This window comes from Prionailurus bengalensis, chromosome A2 (genome assembly GCF_016509475.1).
Source record: "Prionailurus bengalensis isolate Pbe53 chromosome A2, Fcat_Pben_1.1_paternal_pri, whole genome shotgun sequence".
NCBI classification, from domain to species: Eukaryota; Metazoa; Chordata; class Mammalia; order Carnivora; family Felidae; genus Prionailurus; species Prionailurus bengalensis.
In genome coordinates, this window is record NC_057348.1 from 101833718 (window position 1) to 101847071 (window position 13354).

The following is a 13354-nucleotide window of genomic DNA, read 5'->3' on the forward strand; positions in this document are numbered from 1 at the left end:
TCAAAATGGATAAAAGACCTGAATGTGAGACAGGAAACCATCAAAACCTTAGAGGAGAAAGCAGGAAAAGACCTCTCTGACCTCAGCCGTAGCAATCTCTTACTCGACACATCCCCAAAGGCAAGGGAATTAAAAGCAAAAGTGAATTACTGGGACCTTAGGAAGATAAAAAGCTTCTGCCCAGCAAAGGAAACAACCAACAAAACTAAAAGGCAACCAACGGAATGGGAAAAGATATTCGCAAATGACATATCGGACAAAGGGCTAGTATCCAAAATCTATAAAGAGCTCACCAAACTCCACACCCGAAAAACAAATAACCCAGTGAAGAAATGGGCAGAAAACATGAATAGACACTTCTCTAAAGAAGACATCCGGATGGCCAACAGGCACATGAAAAGATGTTCAGCGTCGCTCCTTATCAGGGAAATACAGATCAAAACCACACTCAGGTATCACCTCACACCAGTCAGAGTGGCCAAAATGAACAAATCAGGAGACTATAGATGCTGGAGAGGATGTGGAGAAACGGGAACCCTCTTGCACTGTTGGTGGGAATGCAAATTGGTTCAGCCGCTCTGGAAAGCAGTGTGGAGATTCCTCAGAAAATTAAAAATAGACCTACCCTATGACCCAGCAATAGCACTGCTAGGAATTTATCCAAGGGATACAGGAGTACTGATACATAGGGCCACTTGTACCCCAATGTTCATAGCAGCACTCTCAACAATAGCCAAATTATGGAAAGAGCCTAAATGTCCATCAACTGATGAATGGATAAAGAAATTGTGGTTTATATACACAATGGAATATTATGTGGCAATGAGAAAAAATGAAATATGGCCTTTTGTAGCAACGTGGATGGAACTGGAGAGTGTGATGCTAAGTGAAATAAGCCATACAGAGAAAGACAGATACCATATGGTTTCACTCTTATGTGGATCCTGAGAAACTCAACAGAAACCCATGGGGAGGGGAAGGAAAAAAAAAAAAGAGGTTAGAGTGGGAGAGAGCCAAAGCATAAGAGACTGTTAAAAACTGAGAACTGAGGGTTGATGGGGGGTGGGAGGGAGGGGAGGGTGGGTGATGGGTATTGAGGAGGGCACCTTTTGGGATGAGCACTGGGTGTTTATGGAAACCAATTTGTTAATAAATTTCATATAAAAAAACATTGTCCTAATATAAATACTTAAAATGTAAATTTTAGGAAATTGTATATCGAGGAGAGTCTTTCCATTTGTAACCACCCAGTTAATTAACTAGTGAATTGGCTCGACCCTTTCCAATTCAGAACCAGTTTGGAATAAGAAACTCTCATTATAATTTACCAATGCCTAGATATGTAACAAAGCAAGTATAAAAATATTATTTATAGAATCTAGGTGGGAGATATATAGAAGTGCAATGCACAGTTTTTTCAATCCTGAACTCTCAAAAATTTTAAATTGGGTATTATTTCTTGCAAATACCATATAGTTTTACAGCAGTAGATAAACTATTCATGAACTCTGTATTTTTGTATTCTAATACCTGTAGAAATCTTAACTAAAAAATACATATAGTCATTTAATTCTTATGTCTAGTTTTTGTCATTTTGTCCAAAGGGTTTATGTTGCCAAAAATAATTCTTGCCAGTTCCAAAATGGAACATCCTTGTGTATACATAAACCCACATGAAGAAATCATTATTGGCCTGTTTGGAAGGATGTATATACGTTATGTTAACAATTATGGGTTGGTTACTCTTCAAGCAGAGTGTCTTACTCACAAATTAGTGACACAAGATGGGTCTCCCCCTCCCTTCAATTTATACTGTATGACATTTCAGTTGAGTTCTATATTTATGTTCCTTTTTTATTTTAATTTTTTTGCCATATAATATTTTAAGTTTAATCAAAAGTCAACTTAGAAAGGCCATTCTGCCTAAGGGATATTTTTCCATTAAGTATTATGACATATTGGTAGCCTTGAGGGATTATTGGTTTTTGAAGAAATATTAACAGCTGGAAATTTGCATTTTAATACAGTTCTCCTCAGCTACTCAAGCAATTTTATTTTTAAGACCTGTGACAGGTTTCAAAGCTTTAGTTCTAAAGCAATGTAGCCAAGTAGAGCTAATTTTTGTAATAATTTTATTACAAATAACTAAGTTTCTAATAGTTTTTTTTTTACCTGAAAATTTTAGTTTGTGATGTCAGGGAAGTCAACACCCAAATTTTATATATGTACTAAAACCAGACTTGATAATTGGAACAAGTGAGGAAGAATTCTTTTTAAGTCTCTACTTTGAAAAATTGAGGAATAAGAAAATAGCACATCTAATTAGCTTTCTCTGATTAGTAGTTAAAAATGAAGTTGATGCAAAGCAACCTTTCACAACAATTGTTTCAGTCTATCTAGGTAGTTGTCTCTTAGGGAAATGATTCCTGGGAAAGAAGAAGATGCTGTGAAATGAGAATGGAATCCTTACCCCTTGATCCTTGTATTAAATACATACTCAGAATTGCTATTGAAATTAATTGAGGATTTTGGGTCAGGATCAAGCAACCTACCACTTAGAATGATAGCAGTGAATAGTACTGAATGGTAGCCTTTAAAATTACAAATGGATTTTTCCTCTAAAATTGACTAAGTGGCTAAATACCTTAAGATGGTGTAATAGGGAACACCAACTTCCCCTTTTCATTTTCAGTCTGAAATGAAAATTTAATTTGTTAGTCAAATCTGAAATGACAGGGCGACAGCATGGACAATTGCTCATTTGTTAATGACCAAATCAAATAACCATGGTTTCAATACAATACATTCTGAGAGAATGGAAGACTGGAGAAGAAAAAGTAAGAAAAAGGTGCCTGAACTTTGAGCAAATGGATATGTGCAGTTCTTATAATATTAAATCAGCATTATCACTAATAAAAAAGTTTTCCAAAAATTCCAAGTTTGAAAATGTTGTTACTTAATAGATCACTAAGTACTAACCCTACAACTTTTTTTTAAGTTCACCCATATTTGATCATTTTCTTTAATATTTAATTCTAATCAATAGAGTAAAAATATATAAACATAAATTAGCCATGGTAAACTAAGAGTTTTTCTTCTTTGGGTAACATTATTTTGTTGTTTGTTTAGAAACATAAGGCAAATGGTAGGAATAGTTTCTGGCAATGTCTTAAGTGGTGCCTATGGCATGCTTTTGCTAGGTGATATCAAATTAAAAAAAAAAAAACAGCAAAGAGCTAGAATCCTATTTAAAAACACAGTGTGACCAAAAGAGATCACTGTTTCCTGGATATAGGTTAATAATTACTTTACCAATGTAATTCAAACCAGAGTGGGTTTTTAGGTCTAAATTACATGACTATCTGAGTGTATCACCTGCACTCCATTGCTTAGAAAATATGGCCAGTAATGTCTATTGATGATAGAATTTTTATGGGCAGTGTCAGATATAAAAACAGAAATCAATCTATGACAAAAATTTTACTGGCTTATGGGATATTTGCTTATAATACTTGACTTTTAGAACACTACATAATCTGTGGTGTTTGTACTATATTATGATTGTGAGTACCTTTTTTTTTTAAGTTTATTCACTTATTTTGAGAGAGAGAGGCAGAGCATGAGCAGGAGAGGGGCAGATAGAGAGGGAGAGAGAAAATCCCAAGCAGGCTCTGCACTGTCAGCACAGAGCCCAATGTGGGGCTCAAAGCCACGAACTGTGAAATCATGACCTGAGCCAAAACCAATAGTTGGACTCTTAACCAACTGAGGCACCGAGGTGCCTCTGACTTTGAGTATCTTATCAAAATTTTGGTATATTAGAAAATGCATGTGCCTTGGAATTATATATAAATAGGATTATATTCTGTTTATATCATTGTAACCATGTGATATAGGTAAGTATTTATAAACTTCAGTTTCCTCTTCTCTAAAATGGTGATTATTCTTGCTCTTCTCTTAAGGGGTAAATTGAGACAGAGGATTGAATTAGGTAAAGATGATGTAACACTTTGTACAGAAAGTATGCTCCAGTATATATTGGTAAATACTGTTTGTCCATTTTCCTTTGCTTCTGAGAAATATATCTTTATATATCAAAGGCAAAAGACGTTTGGACAGTTCTGATTTAGCTGTGAAAATGCTTGCGCAAAAGGATCTGACTCTCTGAATATTAGGAAACAAGTACTGTTGGTTGAAAGGAAATTGCAGGAATAAGAAAAATCAGACCTCTAACAGTGCCTTTTGATTTAAACTCCTACAATTTTCCTGGCTTTCCTCCTGCCCTGAGTCCAAATCATACCAGTACAAAACTGTCCCATCAACCCATGAGTTTCTCGCAAGTTGGTTTATTTGGTGTTTCATCTCTTTTGTCCCTCTGTGGTTGCTCTTGGGTGTAAAGGGAACGAGGAATCTTGAGAGTGCTGGTCCAGCATTTAATAAGAAAAGAAACAACAAAACCATGTGGGCATTTGTGTCAGGCACTGTGCTAGGTGCTGTGTGCCAGCTGGTGAACAAAACAGGTTAAGACTCTTACATTTTAGGATTTACATCTCATTGGAGAGACAGGTTTTAAATAAACATGCAAACCTTATGTACATTATTACATCATGTAATTTTGATGAGAAGAAAAATATATTCTTTGAGAGAAAAAGTGATATTTAAGTTTAGAATTGAGAAATAAATAAGAGCTAGCCAGGTAAAATGTGTTTTGTGGTTGTGACTTGAGCTGATGATGGTATGGCAGAATATTCCAAGTGAGGGGCAAAAGGATGCATGAGGATTTAATGGTGGGAAAAGCCTTGGTTTATTCAAAGACCAGAATGAGACCCATTGCAGCTAAAACATAAAACACATATGTAGCTTATGAGTACACGGACTCAGCTCTGGTTTTCACTGTTATACCCTGTTATTTGTTGAATAAATACATTCATAGTTAGTGACATCTAATAGATGATGGTCTTTGGTAGGCTCTTATTTCAAGTTTTAGTATTTGGTTTCAAGGCCTAAATTCTTGAAGTATTTAAAGTGATCTTTAAGGTACTTTAACAGTTGCCTTGCTTGGTATTCACTATTCTTTGGATGTATGAGTGTGGGTGTATGTACTTCTTTTCACAGCTTGGGGAATTGTGTCTTCTAGTTTTATGTCAGGACAAGCATATTATCCATGTGCATGTGTCCAGAAGTTCCAATATAAAGTATTTTAAAAAACCACAAACAGCTTTTTAAAAAAAAAAACATGTTCAGGTCAAATGTCTGATAAATAGTAAGGCAGAGCAATGACATTCATTAAGCAGAAATGAAGAGGATACTATGTTGGGCATCAGGCAGAACTGAGGCTCATCTCTGCTTTGCCTTAGTAGCTGTGTGTGCCTAAGCAAATTGCTTAACCTTTTCTGTGACTCAGCTATCTCACATATGAAATAAATCTAAACATAATATAAGTAGCCAGTGAAATGTTGAATGAGTTCAATCTGAGACATGTGAAAAATGACAAGTAAAAAAGGCCACAGAGGAACCCAGATAGATGTGACACAGTCCTTCCCCGAGTCATAGGTAGGCAGATGATTCGGAAGTGACTACACAGACTTATTTTAATCCTTGGTGTACATATGCAGGTTTGATGTGTATATTAAAGTAGACGTAAAAGTAATAAGTGTTATGACAAGTATGTATAAATTGACAACAGAGGATAAAAGAGGAAAAATGTCAACAAACAAATATACGTCCCCAGTAAATAAAATAGTCTGGGGGTACATGAAGTGGTGAGGGAAAATGACCCCTATATCTGCATAGGTTCCCAGGAAAGTTCTATATAACAGCATAATGCAATGGTTATAAATTATGAAGACTTGGGTCGCTGAATAATTATTCAACTTAAAAATCTAAAGGCTTTCTGCCTTTCAGGAGTTCTCAGTTTAGTAGGGGTAGGAAATATTTAAGAAATGTTCTTAGGAAGGTGAAAGATGTGTGTGCTCATAGGAACCAAGGAAAAGAGGGAAAAATGCCTCCTCTTGCTTAGGTCGTGCAAGCCTTTCAAGGAAGGTGACATCCGTGGATGTGTTCTGATCTGAGAGACTGCTGAGAGATCATCCTTGGTATACCTGACAAACTCCCTCAACTGTGAATTGTTTATCCAGCTAAGCCATTTAAGTATGACCTAACATTTTCTTAGTCTTTATATATCCCATTGAATCCTTTCAATCTCTAAAATCCAATGGAGTAGTAAAACATTTGCAAAACATGGTTGGGATCTTTGCACTACAACTCATTTATGAAAGCAAATGATGTCATTATAAACTTATTCCTCTGTGTTTCTTATATACTTCTTTCTTGATTTTCAGTGACCTCAACTAATTTATTTTATTATTGGGTAAAAAAAAACTTGCTGTGGATGTGAAGATCAAAGGGAAACTGTGATTTGCATTCTTGTTTTCTCTCTGGTTAAAAATAAAATGAGATAGAGTTGGTATCAGTGTACTAGCCCTTTTGGAAATTAATGTAAAAGTATTAGACCCTATTGCAGGAAGAGTGATATTTTAAGTGTCAAAACCCTTGCTAGAAATGAGCCAGTAGGATTTGCCATAGCCAGAAAAAGCCCTAGTTCAGTATTTATTAAACATCGGTATCCAAGTGAGAAGATTAGTAGAAAGGAGTGGAGGAGGAGAATTTGGAACATAAGACAAGGCTTATGGGAGAAGTAAAAGGGGAAAAAGAACCACTTGAAATTTATAGGTGGTAAGGGAAAATAAGCCATATATATGACTTATATAACCCAGCCTTTTTAATAATGGTCCATATAATATAGCACTTATATTGTTTCTTGTGAGCCAAGAACTCATATATATTAATAAGACAGTTTCATACTGGTTCTAGGAAATACTTAGTAAAAGTATAAACTGTTAAAGTTTTATTTTTTATATATAACTATAGGATCATATGTATTTCCAGTTTGAATTTACATGTTAAGATTTTTTCTATGTATAAAATACTTACACACATTTTATTTCCATTTCAACTCCCAATAATCTTGTAGAGTATAATTTAGACTCCCTCTCCAGATGAGGTCACTGACTTTTAGAAAAAGTTAAATAGTTCAGTGTTAGATAGGTATGTATTATATGTATATTTAGGGAATGGCTGTCATGCTCTAGTGATCAAAGTAGACAATGTCCATATTTTTGCATAGTTTATATTTGAATGTGTTCCTATGGTGGAGGAAGAAAAAAACTCCACACGAATAAACAGGGTAGTTGCATATAGTGATGTGGGAGGAAGGGGATATATGCCTAATTATAAATGGTCAGGGAAGTCATCTCTGAGGAAGTGACATTTGAACTGGGAACTGTATAATAAGAGTCAGGCCAGGTCTGCATGAAAATGTTTCAGGTGGTAATTTGTATCAGGAGACACTGCAGCATTATTTTTATACCAAGTGATCATGACATGGAGAAAAGCCTCTTTGAGTTCTCTATAGCACATAGCTACTTTGAATGTTTGGTGTAGGCACTGCCTTTTAAAAATGTGTTTATGCAGTTATTTCCTATATACATGCTCTTTAGTATTCAAGAGTGTTCTTGTAACTCTGGCAATAATTCTAAGAGTAAGTTTAGTTCAGATTGTGCTTTCTTTCTTTTAAAAAATTCTTACATTCTCTGGCAGCTGTAATACACCATGAATATTAAATTAAAATCAATTGCACACTTACTTATCCTACTCTAGGGATAAAAAGCATAAGCTAACTTGGAATTAACTTCCACTTTAAAAACATGACTTCATTTCAAAAGCTTAGGGTACTATCTGAGAAAGTTTGATATCCTCATGTCTCTTTATTAGAAGTCTTATGCAGCTAGTTTGGGTAGAAATAGGAAAAAAGGAACAGTATTAAAATGTACATCAAGCAGACATGAGATTAACTCAGTTTTTTTTCTGGATATTTTAGTACCTTTAGAGTGTGTAGTAGATCTTGGGATCTTCTCCAAGTATGTGTGTTTTCTTATTCCCACTCATTAAGCAACCATGTTCTTAACTAGGTACAATCTTAATACTCACCTATTTAGTGTTCACCTCAAGGGTTGCCTGCTATATATAAGAGGCTGCACTTAGGAAGTTCCAGAAAAGCCAATTGTTGGAACAAGTAAGATCCTAGGGCTCTGGCTAAGGCTGAACCACAGGAGCTCAGGCTGACCATGGAGTGGTCAGATATACCCTCAGATTTGAACATAGAGAAATGCATCCTAGTTTATTTATGATCATGATAAAATGTTACTTATAATGATAAAGATATGATTGTATGAAACATTAGAGGGGAAAGGGAACTATAATCCATGCCTTAGGGAAAGGGCCAACTGAAAAGCAAGGACATTCTATCAAGACCAAGGAAGATGAAGCAGAGATAGTGCACAAAAAGTGGTTGGCTATATGATTTTGTAGGTCAGAATGGATATTTGAGGTGAAGTTAAGAGGTCGTTAGCAAAGGTGTGGTATTGAAAGCTATGGGATGATTGGTATTATTTAGGGAGAAGGTATGAAGGTGGGAAGGAGTTGCAGAGTTGTGTACTAATTCCAACATTTAAAGATAAGGTTGAGGAGATGTAAATCAGAGATGAAAAAACACTAAGGCATTTTGGTGTTACAGATGCCAAAGAAGAAGACTATTTAAAAAAGTGAGAGTTCAGTTATGTTTTATCAGTGCTGATAGAAAGGATGAGGACAGAGAAACCTTTATTAAGTTTAGCAGAAAAAACAAAGTTATTGGTGATCTTCCCTAACACAATTCTGGTACACTGGTGGGGAGAAAGAAGCCTTAGTGAGTGAGGTAGGTTTAGGAGTGATTGGGAAGTGAAGAAATGATGACTGGCTGTGTATTCAAGGAGCTTTTTCAGGAAGTTGGAATATGAATCTGAAATGAAAATATTGGACAGTAGTTGGAGTGGGAAACAGAAGAGTCAATGAATGTTTTACTTGGGAGATGGGAGATGGTATAGAATTCAGAATGTTTTAACAGTGTTGAGTCAAATCTAGTAAAGGAAGAAAAACATAGAAGGAAACAGCAGTAGGAGCCTAAGTGGAAGGACTGTCCTTTAATTTGAGAAGAACCACTTATTTCTATTTCTAGTTGGGTTGAAGGAAAATGTAGACAGACTTGCAAGAAGGCAAATGTCAGGAAGTTAATAAGTTTCCATTCTCTGAAATATAGCTGGTAGGAAAGGGGTAGAAACCTACTAAGCACTTGAAGCTATTTCAATGCAGCATTTAAAGCCATTAGATTTCTACTCCAGTGGCTTCTCCCTACAGCTTCTGTTTGAGCCTTACATTGTCCTCCATTTACTATCAGTAGAGAATGTAGTGATTCCAAGATGGCCACATCTAGACTACAGAAGACATTTTTTTCCCCTTTGTTACCCATCTCTAGGGGATGAGTAAGTGTTTTCAAGGCATTACAAATTGGGCCAGTTGTAAAAATGTGAAGGAAAAAAAGACGACCCTATATAGAATACCATCTATGGATCAGCCATTTTCACTTCAGTCCTACAATTTTCTGTGAAGGAAGGATCTTACTTTAATTTAGGAAACTGAGACATTAAGAAACTAACTAAAAGTCATACAGATAGTAGACAGCAGGGTAGGATTACCCCCTTTTCCTTCAGGAGAAGTATGGTGATATAAATCAACCCAAAAGGTTTCTTCTCCCAAGTTATAGCAACTTGTATAATACTTCGTAGCTCTGGAAACAGAAACTATAAAGTTTCTCTTTTAGATTTATTTAAAACATTATTTTTGTTGACAAATGATTTAAAAGCAACTTCAGGAAGAGGATTGTGTTCATATTTAGAACTTCTCTATTGTAATACATGTCCTTTCTTTACAAAATAAATTGTTAAGAAATGTTAAGCACTATCAAGCATAAATGAATAATAAATGACATGAATCATGTTGCTATGTCAGTATTCAGACAATTATATTTTTAAAACAATCTTTTCCAAAATTATTAAGAATAACGACCAGATACATATTCTTCCCCCAAATACTCATAATTACAATTCAATACCCACTTTAAATGACTGAACTATCTAAAGAAATAATTATCACACGGGTTTTTTTCATACATAAAATCTAACTGTGTTGCCTGACATTTAGTAAACAAGTAGTTAATATTGGTTGGTTGAATGAATTAACAAATGGATATAAAATACAGTCTTTCAATGAACTCTTACTAAATAATACCCATAGCATCTCTGGAAAGGATACTCAGTTAATAAAAAGTGTACTCTTAAAGGTTAGTTCCATACATGTTAGCTCAGCATGTGCTCATACCTCTGTCATTTATTCAATTTATGTAGCATTAAATGACAATGAAATTACTGTGGTTACAACTCACATCAAATTGATAAAAGGCTTCCAAAACTGGCAAAGGGAAGTCTATAAATGAGTCTACCACTTCTCACTTTTTATTTCAAGTCAAGTATGAATGATTCGTAGCACTTCCATATCTATGACATTTTCATTATTAAAAGTTTATTTAATTATCAGTATTATGCCCTTTTCTATTAAGAATATCATATTTTATATTGACCATTCTTTGTGAATGGAGTTATCAAAGTCATTCAACCCACTTGGAAACCTGAATATTGGTTATATTATGCTGATGGAGTTTGCTATTGACAGGTTAAATAGAATACATTTTCCCAGGGCTCTGGCAACTTGTCCATATATTCAGTTGAACTCTTTTGTGCTAGTAATAGAATAAATATGTACAACTGATTTCTTGTTGTTTCCCATTTATTTCTTTTAGGTTTTGTAGTGGTGATAAATTCAATGACAGTAACCTCTCCTTACCGTTTTTTAGATTAATTTATTTTGCTGCTATTTCATTATAAATGCATGACAAGAAGTATAACAATTGGTGCTCGCTTCGGCAGCACATGTACTAGAATTGGAACGATACAGAGAAGATTAGCATGGCCCCTGTGCAAGGATGACACGCAAATTCATGAAGCGTTCCATATTAAAAAAAAAAAAGAAGTATAATAATTGTTGCTTGTAAATTAAGAACTGGACACATAGACTAACCATATTTGTTATTTTCTGTTAATATTGGTTGCTTCCAGTTTGTCCAAGTACATTAAAATATGATATTATATGAGCACTAAAATTAACATATTTTAATATATGCACCCATTTTTGTCTTCCATTCCAGATTGAAATCCATTACAAAGACTGATGTTTTATTCCTCTTGTGCTTGAAATTGAATTCTTCATCAGAATAGATAGTAACTATTTATATGAGAAAATTACAATTCCTCCAAATAGAAGAGGACTTCCCCTCCTAGTTAAGTTGGTTGTCACGCTCAGATGGTATATTTTGCTTTGTCATTAGCTTCAATTGTTTTTGAATTGGAAAACACTTACCATGTCATTGAATTATTATAAGTAACATAATAAGTTGAAATCCTAAGATTTCTTTGCTTAGTAACTGCTTGGCAGGAACTATTGTTTCTTTGCCACATCTTCATCCTTGCTACTTTCTCTGGCAACTGGTAACTTGGCACAGGATTCTCTTACCAGGGTGTGGTTTTCTTCATATCCCTTAGAGCTCATATCAGATTTTTATTAAGGGATTACCAGGACAATATGTATTCTTTTTTTTTTCTGGACATGTATTCTAATTATAGTCTACCAGCTGTAGTAAAACTTCCTATATTTCTACATATTTTCAAAGGAGAGGCTGATATATCCTTCTCTTGAGTGGAAAAAAATTGACAGAATGAAAATCTGATTAGCAACCTTAGACTATAAATATTAACTTCTTTTGTAAGACACTTAAAGAAAATCTAAATTGTGCAAAGAGATTTTTCAAAAAGCTTATCTATTTCTTTATAACAGAAGAATGGCATTTCTTTTTCATTTTAAAATTTTATTATAGATAATTTCAGGCACACATATACAAATACACAGAAATTAGGACAATGAAGCTCTGTGTACACCATCTTCAAAAACTCAAATTTCTGGCATTAAATAAGGGCCTAATAATGTAAGTGAATTAATGACTATGGATTCATAAGAAAAGTTTCCCGATAGCCTTTATGCATCAAAAAAATCAAGCGTGTTCCAGCCTTTTTCTCTCAACTAAGATTGCACCTGATAGGAAAATCTGAAATTTTATCAGATTATGGAAATTTTGATCACAATTACATTAATACAATCGCATCTTTATTGAACAGTGCAATTTCTTTCTATGAAAAAGTTATAGAAAACAGATTAGACTTTGTTCTTACCCTCAGGAATCTTACCTAAGTTTGGAGAAGAGAATTGAAAGAATTGTATATGTATTAGTGCAAGCTAGACTTGAGTTACTGTCTATAAATAGAGAAGAGCTATTAGCATATTAATTAATTAGGATTACATTTGCATTTTTATTGTCATGAAAAAATATCTGTGTTCTAATTTAGATCTCCCTGTTATATTACTCTCATTACTGCCTCTCAGTAAGAGATAATCAGCTTGAAATTTATATGACTATGTGAACAATACTGGTTTACATTTGGCAGAAGAGACCCATTCTGGTTAATATTTCAAAGCATGACACTTCTTCAACACAATAGGGTTGTATTTAGATTATTAGAGAATTATGCTTTACAGTATAGCTGTTAAAAGAAACAACAATGGCGAGCTTTGCTTACAGCTTGTTCATGTATTTGGACGTTATTAACCTGTGTTTGCTCTTTACCCAAGAAAATGATATGCAGATACACTCATATATATATGTGTGTACTTACACTGAGAAAACAAAGGTAGTCTTAAAGCTAAGTGTATGAATTAGTGCCTGGCTTGTGTGAACTAAAGAATATCTCACAACGTAACTAAATTTCACAATTCAAAATAAGGAGTAGAACAAGTATATCTGGTGATGTAAGGTGGTGTAAGACTGCTATATGTATGACAATAGGAAAAAGTGCCCAGAAAAGAGAAAGTAAAGGACATCAAAAGAGATAGAAAAGTGACTGGGAATGGAAGTATTCTGAGATGTTTTCAGTAGTTGTAGAGAGCACTAGAATTAAACTTTCGTATTTTAACCAGGGAATGTTTGGAAGCCTCTAAATAATAGTATACATTAAGTCCTCAAACATTAATAATAAAAAAAAGTGACTAAGGAGTTGTAATGGCTAATTTTTCCCATGTTCTTTATAGCTGAACTTACCTATCTGATGAACTTGTTGGAGATAAAACAACAGCATAGATGGGCATATTTTTTAAAAAGTTTATTTATTTTGGGAGAAAGAGAGACAGAGAGACAGAGAGACAGAGAGAGAAAGAAAGAGAGGGAGAGAATCCCAAGCAGGCTCCACGCTGTCAG

At 34.4% G+C, this 13354-nt stretch overlaps 1 non-coding gene across 1 annotated transcript; it reads left to right on the forward strand.

Annotated features, from left to right (window-relative positions):
• The first annotated feature begins 10903 nt into the window (after window positions 1-10903).
• Window positions 10904-11010, forward strand: LOC122488775. The gene has a single exon (XR_006298698.1). It is a non-coding gene; the product is annotated as a U6 spliceosomal RNA (small nuclear RNA).
• The last annotated feature ends 2344 nt before the right edge of the window (window positions 11011-13354 follow it).